The sequence below is a fragment of the Mobula birostris genome, chromosome 15 (genome assembly GCF_030028105.1).
Source record: "Mobula birostris isolate sMobBir1 chromosome 15, sMobBir1.hap1, whole genome shotgun sequence".
Taxonomy (NCBI): Eukaryota; Metazoa; Chordata; class Chondrichthyes; order Myliobatiformes; family Myliobatidae; genus Mobula; species Mobula birostris.
In genome coordinates this window covers 48483666-48494690 of record NC_092384.1, presented here as the reverse complement: position 1 = coordinate 48494690, position 11025 = coordinate 48483666, and positions in this window count along the sequence as shown.

Below are 11025 nucleotides of genomic sequence, written 5' to 3'. Positions count from 1 at the left end.
CTGTGTAATTCTATTTCAGTAGTGTCATGGAGTAATAGACAACATAACACAATCTGACTTCAAGACAATCAAAGTTAAGAGTCATCAATTCCCATTATTCTGTTCAATTATTAATCCTTAAGTAAATCAAGTGCATTAAGCAACGGATTGTGACATTGCCACTTCCACAGCTTGTTGTAAAACGCTCAGAATGAAAGCCATCTTGCAAATTATTTTTCAGGCAGTCTTTGGCAAATGAATATTGAAATGATGATGAAGGAAGCACATAAGATTAAGCAAGTCCATGTGGCACCAATTAAGCTTGACCTAGCAGTCTTACTTGTCAAAACCATTGGTATAGTTGATATATATCATTTAACTTAACTTACCAACACGATGAATGGACAATACACATAAATGGCCACCTTATGCAAAAGGCCATCATTTCCCACCATGCGGGACACAAATGGGGACATCAGAAACACCGGCTGGTGGTGTAATGGCATCAGCATCGGACTTTGAGGTGAGTTGTCCTGGGTTTGAATCTGCCTGGCTCCTTGCACACTTTCCATCTGCACTGGGTTGAGCGTCGAGCAAGCCCCGCAGCTCATACAACAAAAACAGACAAAAATGCTAAAGAAATGGCAAATTTGCTGCCCGATATGTCACAAGGCATGGAGAGAAATAATAATGGTGTGTTACATATGATCCAACAATTGGTAACGTTCAAAAATTCACGTACCAGTAGACATTTACAAGATTATGCCAATGTTATACTTTTAGGGTGTTGAATAAAACACAGTATGGAACAGCTTTTTTTCTGTTAAGCTGCTGTGCAGATCCTAGCAGCTGTGTTCCTCAAGAGCAAAGCAGTCTACTACTTCGTATATAGGAGACTGACTGTTGTTGTACTTGAAGTTTATTGCCTTTGACATTTTGAACATGTTTAAATGACATTTACTTGTCCATGTAAGTTTTTTTTTATTAACCAGTCAATCTTCCAACTTTGTTAATGAGGTATCACATAGAAAATGGGTATTTTCATCCTTTTATTAAAAAAAATCTTCCCTTTTAATATTCCAAGAATCTTTTTGTTATTAAGTTAGGGGGTGGGGAGAAACAATGTGACTATGGAAATGATGTCCTTTAGAAATTCTAGTGCAATATTAGGCAAAATTTAAAAAAAATACTGAAGTGTGGGCCAGCTAGGCTCCCCAATCTATCCAGCAATGAATTAGATCCTCTCAGCACCATTTTTCATCTTTGATATCAATTTGCTTGAATTTTGTAGTATTATCTGGTGAATCTCCTATCCATCAACTTGTTCTTTAAAGTTCAGTTGTCCCACAGTTTTTCAGAGAAATATTTCCACAGTTCCTCTATCTGTTTAGTGGGGTATGCTTTCTGATTTATTTCTAAGAAGGACTAGTTGTATCATAACTTGAGGCCTTTGCTCCTATTTTTCTCATCTTGGAAACATCTACAATTCTGCTCTTTTAGATGCTTTCATCATTTTAAGCTCCTCAGTTAGATTGGATATACACACCATGGCCACTTTATTAAGTTGCTCCTGTACCTAATAAAGCAGCTGCTGAGTGTATGTTCATAGCCTTCTGCTGCCGTAGTCCATCCATTTCAAGGTTCGAAGTGATGTGCATCCAGAGATGATCTTCTGTACACCACTTTCACTTCTTATCAGAGTGAACCAGTCTGGCCATTCTTCTCTGACCTCTTTCATTAACAAGGCATTTTCTCTCATAGAACTGCTGATTAATGATTTTTTTTTTCCCCTTTGCATCATTCTCTGTTAGCTTTGAAGGCTTGTACGTGAAAAGCCCAAATGATCAGTTTCTGAGATACTCAAATCACCCAACTGGCACCAACAATCATTACATATCAAGGTCACTTAGATCAAATTTCCTCTCCATTCTGATATTTGGTCTGAACAACAAGTGAACCTTTTGACCATGTCTGCATGATTCTATGCATTGAGTTGCTGCCACATGATTGGCTGATTAGATATTTGCATTAATGAGCAGGATACCTAATAAAGTGGCTGAGAGTAAATCATGTACAGACTTTTATTACAGGCTCGCATTCTAAACTAACAAGTGAGCCCAATAGACCATCAGGATTTTCCAATAATAAGATGCTGGATAATTAGTTTTATTTTCTATCCTGTTTTACTTGCTTGGCTAAACCATGTACAGCCCCTTAGTACAACTAATTAACTCTTTCCACCAACATTAGCAGCTTGCTATTAAAGTGATGTGAAATGGCTTGCTAACTACAGGTGGAAGTTATGAAGAATGTGCCATCCTGATTACCTAGGTACAGGATATCATAAAGTTGGAAAGGATGCAGAAAAGATTCTCAATGAAGTTATAGGGTTTGAAGGGCATTTGTTATAAAGATAGAATGGATAGTTTGGGACTTTTTATTTTACCAGTAAGAGGCTGTGGGATGACCTTATAGATGTATGTACAATAATGAAGGGAATAGATGAGATAAAGGATCACAATCTTTTTCTCATAGTAGAGCAATTTTAATCCAGAGGGCATAGGTTTAAGGTTAAAAGGAGACCTGAGGGGCACACAAGGCCTAGTGGTTTAAGAAGTGGTCAAAACAGGTACAATTACAATGTTTAATTACATTTGAGCAAGTACAGAAAAGGTTCAGAGGGATATGGATCAAATGCAGGACTATGGGACTAGTTCAGGTAGGCAAATTGATTGTCATGGATGAGTTGGCCCAAAGGACATGTTTCCAGGTTGTAAAACTCTGTGAGTCTAAGATGGTGGAGAAGAACCACAACATTAAATATGTAGCTTGCATAGAAGGGAGATGATAGGGAAATAAGAGCACAATTTAGAACTCAATGCTTTCCTAATTCATATGAGCCTCAAAGTCGATGACTGATTTCAGAAGACTGATTTTTTTTGCCCTGTGCTTTCATTTAGAACGCCCTTTAGACAGAGTAATGAACTCTGAATTAGATGACCTATCTGTAACGTTCATCAAAGAGTAGAAATAAAAACACACAGTTGCAATAACTAATTATGTAGTTCCTTTGTGCCAATTAGACTGCTTGTTTATAGATCATTTAGTTCATATATATTCACTACAATGTCAATTAACTGTAAAATTTACTTCTCAAAGAGAATTTCCTTGTTTCTAACTTTACAAATGAATGTCAATTTTGCTGACCTGTGCAGTAAACTTTGAAATGTAGCAAATTTTGTGTGCATTCTTACAATTCCTGCTGAATTAATTTCTTTGCCCCTGAAATTTTGACTTCTGGGCTGGAGTTCGGATCCGCTGACTATATTTGGGGGTTATATTTAATCCATGGAATTTGATTTGCAGTTGAAAGAGATGAGTGACAGCAGTCCTGCATAACACAATACACCTCATAAAATATGCATTTATAAGCTAGTACAACATTGCTCCTTATCTTGGGGGTAGGTCAGTGGTAGTTTTAATTTGGAGTTACAACAGCTAAATTGCAACATTTGTTAAATAGATCACGGTAATTCTGGTGTATGTCCTCATTTAAACGTGATTAGCTCACTGAGTTGTGTATATTTTAAATTGTGACTATGTTGAGCTGTTTACAGTTAAGTTTGCTGCCTTGGAATAAACTGATAAATTAATGGATTGGTTGAGTTTAATCTGCCATGGTGCCCTGCAGTACTATCTATCACAATCAATTATCAGTACAATTTAAAGAGAAGCCATTTGTTCCAGACTGATCTTTTAAAATGCAATTTCACAAGTAGAAATGTCTTTTTAACAAAATAAATAATGAACAGGAAGACAAATGTTAATCTTACCCTTTGTAAAAGAATACGGGACATTATATTATGTTTTCCATAGAACTTGACCATATTTGCCAATCTTAAGTTTATACTACGATGTCAGAACAGGATGTGAAATAGTTTAAAAATCCATCTGAACTAGAATGGGCAAATCCTTTGCATACATCAGGATTAATTATGTCTGAATAAGTACTCAAATTAATTTAGTAATGATTAGCTTTAATTATTTCCAGACCCTTTAAAATATTATGACAAGAAACAACGATGCAATACTAATATAGCAAGTGAAATTGTTTGCTTTCGTTAGGGAGCCATCTACTGTTCAGTTAACTTAATGCAAGCATCATACACACAGTCTAGCAACACACATCAAAGTTGCTGGTGAACGCAGCAGGCCAGGCAGCATCTCTAGGAAGCGGTACCATCGACGTTTCAGGCCGAGACCCTTCGTCAGGACTAACTGAAGGAAGAGTGAGTAAGAGATTTGAAAGTGGGAGGGGGAGGGGGAGATCCAAAATGATAGGAGAAGACAGGAGGGGGAGGGATGGGGCCAAGAGCTGGACAGGTGATTGACAAAAGGGATACAAGAGGATCATGGGACAGGAGGCCCAGGGAGAAGGAAAGGGGGGAGGGGGGGAAAAACCCAGAGGATGGGCAAGGGGTATAGTCAGAGGGACAGAGGGAGAAAAAGGAGAGTGAGAGAAAGAATGTGTGTATATAAATAAATAATGGATGGGGTACGAGGGGGAGGTGGAGCATTAGCTGAAGTTAGAGAAGTCAATGTTCATGCCATCAGGTTGGAGGCTACCCAGACGGAATATAAGGTGTTGTTCCTCCAACCTGAGTGTGGCTTCATCTTTACAATAGAGGCCGTGGATAGACATGTCAGAATGGGAATGGGATGTGGAATTAAAATGTGTGGCCACTGGGAGATCCTGCTTTCTCTGGCGGACAGAGCGTAGGTGTTCAGCAAAGCAGTCTCCCAGTCTGCGTCGGGTCTTGCCAATATATAGAAGGCCACATTGGGAGCACTGGACGCAGTATATCACCCCAGCCGACTCACAGGTGAAGTGTTGCCTCACCTGGAAGGACTGTCTGGGGCCTTGAATGTTGGTAAGGGAGGAAGTGTAAGGGCATGTGTAGCACTTGTTCCGCTTACACGGATAAGTGCCAGGAGGGAGATCAGTGGGGAGGGATGGGGGGGACAAATGGACAAGGGAGTCATGTAGGGAGCGATCCCTGTGGAAAGCAGAGGTGGGGGGGGGGAGGGAAAGATGTGTTTAGTGGTGGGATCCCGTTGGAGGTGGTGGAAGTTACGGAGAATAATATGTTGGACCTGGAGGCTGGTGGGGTGGTAGGTGAGGACCAGGGGAACCCTATTCCTAGTGGGGTGGTGGGAGGATGGAGTGACTTCCGCTAATGCCTCTCCTCCGCCTCATACCCCATCCATTATTTATTTATATACACACATTCTTTCTCTCACTCTCCTTTTTCTCCCTCTGACTACACCCCTTGCCCATCCTTTGGGTTCCCCCCCCACCTTGTCTTTCTCCCCGGACCTCCTGTCCCATGATCCTCTCATATCCCTTTTGCCAATCACCTGTCCAGCTCTTGGCTCCATCCCTCCCCCTCCTGTCTTCTCCTATCATTTTGGATCTCCCCCTCCCCCTCCCACTTTCAAATCTCTTACTAACTCTTCCTTCAGTTAGTCCTGACGAAGGGTCTCGGCCTGAAACGTCGACGGTACCGCTTCCTAGAGATGCTGCCTGGCCTGCTGCGATCACCAGCAACTTTGATGTGTGTTGCTTGAATTTCCAGCATCTGCAGAATTCCTGTTGTTTGTGTTGTACACATTGTCTAATTAATATACTGTAAATTCTGAGGTGAGTCCTTCACTGCACATAGACACATTGATCCAAGGAAATTAAGCTGATTGCCCTGGAACTCAATCCTATTTGCAAATGTTGAAGTTGGACAATGAAGCCCAAATAGCATTGGCTCAACTATTTTAGGATTTAAATTCTTGAAATATTGAGACAGATTTTCATGTCTCTCCTGCAATATACAGTATACATTAGTGATAGTTTAACCTCCATATGATTAACAGATTAATGATGCACAGTATAAATCTCAGTGACTTGCACCAAAAGCTGTCAGATGTGCAATCATTATTTCTTTGATGGAATCTGATAGGGGAGAATAGTGTATCTTGGAATAAAAGAAAGGAGATGAGGAGGGGATCTAGAGGGAAGAATGAGTGAGCCATCAGCAGATTGACATAGCTTTGGAGGAGAAAGTGTAGGGACGTGGGCCTATGGGGAAAGGAAAAAAAACAAAAGTGGGGCTGGAGGGGAGTGGTTATCTATCAGATTCCATCTTCTTCAGCTCTTTATCACTTCAACCTATCACTGGCCAGTTTCTTGCATCATTCCCACTCCCCCTCTCTGTTCCCTCACCTGCCCATCTTCCAGCACTCCCCGCGGCCCTTCCGATCACCCACTGGTTTTCACTCTTTCCCCTCCCCACTAGACTTTTATGCTGGCTCCTCCTCTCTAATCTTCCAGGTCATTAGGAGGGATCTTGACTTGAAATGCTGAATGATCATTTCCTTCCATAGACTTTAGGTGCCAGGCTTTAGATGTTTCAGAAAGGACAGGGGGGGAGGCAAAAGAGGTGGGGGCATGGCACTGCTGATCAGAGATAGTGTCACGGCTGCAGAAAAAGAGGAAGTCATGGAGGAATTGTCTACTGAATATCTGTGGGTGGAAGTTAGGAAAAGGAAGAGGTCAATAACTCTACTGGGTGTTTTTTTTATATAGACCACCCAATAGTAACAGGGACATCAAGGAGCAGACAGGGAGACAGATTCTGGAAAGGATTAATAATAACAGGGTTGTCGTGGTGGGAGATTTTAATTTCCCAAATATTGATCGGTATCTCCCTAGAGTTAGGGGTTTAGATGGGGTGGAGTTTGTTAGGTGTGTTCAGGAAGGTTGCTTGACACAATATGTAGACAAGCCTACAAGGAGAGGATGTACTTGATCTGGTATTGGGAAATGAACCTGGTCAGGTGGCAGGTCTCTCAGTGGGAGAGCATTTTGGAGATAGTGATCACAATTCTATCTCCTTTACCATAGCATTGGAGAGGGATAGAAACAGACAAGTTAGGAAAGCCTTTAATTGGAGTAAGGGGAAATATGAAGCTATCAGGCAGACACTTGGAACAGATGTTCTCAGGGAAATGTACAGCAGAAATGTGGCAAATGTTTAGGGGATATTTGCGTGACATTCTCCAAGTACGTTCCAATGAGACAGGGAAAGGATGGTAGGGTATGGGAACCATGGTGTACAGAGGTTGTTGAATGTCTAGTCAAGAAGAAAAGCTTACGAAAGGTTCAAAAAACTAGGTATTGATAGAGATCCAGAAAAATATATGGCTAGCAGGAAGGAGCTTAGGAATGAAATTAGGAAAGCCAGAAAGGGCCATGAGAAGGACTTGGTGAGCAGGATTAAGGAAAACCCCAAGGCATTCCACAAATATGTGAAGAGCAAGAGGATAAGATGTGAGAGAATAGGACTAATCAACTGTGACAGTGGAAAAGTGTGTATGGAACCGGAGGAAATAGCAGAGATACTTAATGAATACTTTGCTTCAGTATTCACTATGGAAAAGGATCTTGGCGATTGTAGGGATGACTTACAATGGACTGAAAAGCTTCAGCATATAGACATTAAGAAAGAGGATGTGCTGGAGCTTTTGGAAAGCACCAAGTTGGATAAATCACTGGGATCGGACGAGACGTACCCCAGGCTATTGTGGGAGGCGAGAGAGGAGATTGCTGGCAATGATCTTTGCATCATCAATGGGGATGGAAGAGGTTTCAGAGGATTGGAGGGTTGCATATGTTGTTCCCTTATTAAAGAAAAGGAGTAGAGATAACCCAGGAAATTATAGACCAGTGAGTCTTACTTCAGTGGTTGGTAAGTTGATGGAGAAGATCCTGAAAGGCAGGATTTATGAGCATTTGGAGAGACATAATATGATTAGGAATAGTGAGCATGGCTTTGTCAAGGGCAGGTCATGCCTTACAAGCCTGATTGAATTTTTTGAGGATGTGACTAAACACATTGATGAAGGTAGAGCAGTAGATGTAGTGTATATGGATTTCAGCAAGGCATTTGATAAGGTACCCCATGCCAGTCTTATTGAGAAAATAAGGAGGCATGGGATCTAAGGGGACCTTGCTTTCTGGATCCAGAATTGGTTTGCCCACAGAAGGCAAAGAGTGGTTGTAGACGGGTCATATAAGGCATGGAGGTCAGTGACCAGTGGTGTGCCTCAGGGATCTTTTCTGGGACCCCTTCTCTTTGGGAATATTTATAAATGACCTGGATGAGGAAGTGGAGGGATGTGTTAGTACATTTGCTGATGACACAAAGGTTGGGGGTGTTGTGGAAAGTGTGGAGGGCTGTTAGAAGTTACAGTGGGACATCAATAGGATGCAAAACTGGACTGAGAAGCAGATGGAGTCAACCGAGATAAGTGTGAGATGGTTCATTTCGGTAGGTCAAATATGAAGGCAGGTTATATTATTAATGGTAAGACTCTTGGCACTGTGGACGATCAGAGGGATCTTGGGGTCCAAGTCTATATGACAGTCAAAACTGCTGCGCAGGTTGACTGTGTGGTTAAGAAGGCATACGGTACATTGACCTTCATCAACCGTGGGATTGAGTTTAAGAGCCGAGAGGTAATGTTACAGCTTTATAGGACCCTGGTCAGACCCAATTTGGAGTACTGTGCTCAGTTCTGGTCACCTCACTACAGGAAGGATGTGGAAACCATAGAAAGGGTGCAGAGGAGATTTACAAGGATGTTGCCTGGATTGGGGAGCATGCCTTATGAGAATAGGTTGAGTGAACTTGGCCTTTTCTCCTTGGAGCGACGGAGGATGAGATGTGACCTGATAGAGGTTTATAAGATGATGAGAGGCATTGATCGTGTGGATAGTCAGAGGCTTTTTTCCCAGGGCTGAAATGGCTAACATTAGAGGGTGCAGTTTTAAGGTGCTTGGAAGTAGGTACAGAGGAGATGTCAGGGGTAAGTTTTTTTAAGCAGAGTGTGGTGATTGCGTGGAATAGGCTGCCAGTGGCAGTGGTGGAGGTGGATATGATAGGGTCTTTTAAGAAACTCCTGGATAGGTACATGGAGCTTAGAAAAATAGAGGAGTATGGGTAACCCTGGGTAAATTCTAAAATAAGTACATGTTTGGCACAGCGTCGTGAGCCGAAGGACTTGTATTGTGCTGTAGGTTCTCTATGTTTCTGGACGCTGCATGACCTGACCTGAATTACTGTCTGAGTTCCTTCAGCATTCTGTGTGTTGCTAGGGGTAATTTTTCCTAACTTTGGCTTTTTGTTAGGATTTGCAGTGTACTTTGAATATCTGAATGCTCTGGTGCATAATCTGAAAGTCACTTGCACGTGAAGAGTTCTAAAGTATACTTTTGATATTTTAAAAACTTTAATAAAATATTAATAATTAAGTTTCCAAATAAAACAAACAAATACTTCACACATTTCCTGCTTGAATTATACATGCTGAAAATATTTATTTAAGTGCATGTGCAAATATCGTCTGCGAATTTACAGTAAGCTGCAAAGGCAATTGGTGAAACACTTAAACGTAATTACTTTTTAAGCATTTCTGCTTTGTGTAAAGTCTGCAAACTACTGTTGTAATATGTACACAATCAACTGCTTCGAAGCGTAATGTTAATTAACTTTCCATATAAAGATTTTAAAAACTCAGCCAATGCATGTATACAATACTATGAAACAAAAAGATGCAGCCTTAGTTTGCAGTAATCAACATTTATATGATAATGAAAGGCACTTTTGCATACACCTCCAAAGTAAGACAGCAATTTTTTTTCAACAATACTAAAATAAATTTCTGATAAACGCATTGCACCAAAAGTAAATTACCTAAATATTTTACAATATGTTATAAAGATACACATCAAACAGAATAAAGCACCTTTGATCTAAAATTTGAAGGACAGCCATAACATACTATAAATGTCTGCATCATAACTTCAGTGCATACATTATATCCCATTGATCAGGGAGTTCACCAAAACATCAAATATTTCTTGCTCCTGAGTTTTTATTCCAAATGAAATAAGCATAACATTTTAAGATTTATATATAAGATAAAAATCTGTTTACATTAACAGCACATTGTATTTCCAACAGATAAAGCAACTTTTCCAATTACTTTGCTTTGAGGAAGACGGCATTCACATTACAAAAATAGCACCCATTATTGTTTGTTGTTGTTCAGAGCTAATGTAAAGTCCACCCCTCTTATTAAGGAGAAGCAGGTATGTTGGACATATTTGTGACAACAGTGTCCGTGAGTGTATATGAAAGTTGCAGCAAATATAAAACTTCAGTTACATATGCAAGCACCAAAATAATTAGCAACTGTTTCACAGGATAAAATGTGGAAGTGTGTTCAGACATGTACATATAAAACTCATCACAATCATTATCCATTCAATCTTCAGTTAATTGATGTTGATTTAATACACTGCAACATCAAGAATTACTTCAAAATAGTACCTACATTTGTACATTCACCTTCATCTAAAGTTTCACAGATGCTACAAAACCTTTCATTGGTGCTGTTTTTCAACAGATACTGCCTGATCTGCTGAGTATTTTCAGATCTTTTTTCTTCTTGTGGCTCAAGGTATTGTTGATGGACTGATGGACATGGTTTGGAGGAGAAAAAAATAAGAAAGCCAGTGATGAACAGAGACCAGGGTGAAAATAGATACTTTTGGAACGATTTGTAGGTTTGGAACTTGGCTTTGGAAACCAACTTAGGCTTTGAGGGGAAGAAAAGCTACCTAGACCACACCTTTTCCCACCCTGTCTCTTATAATGATGCCATCCCTTTCCCCCACTTTTTCTGTCTCTGCATCATCTGCTCTAGAGATGAGGTCCTATTTTCTAAGACATCTGAAATGCCCTCCTTTTTCAGCAAATATAGTTTCCTTTCCACTGTGGTTGAGGGAGCCCTTTGTCACAATGCTTTCCTCCTGACTACTGCTGTCATGCTTCCTCAGATGGAGTTCTACTTTTTACCCTAGTAGCATCTGCATCCAACACATTCCACATTTTCCAGCAGGTGCAATGAGAGCCTACCTCTAGCCAAATA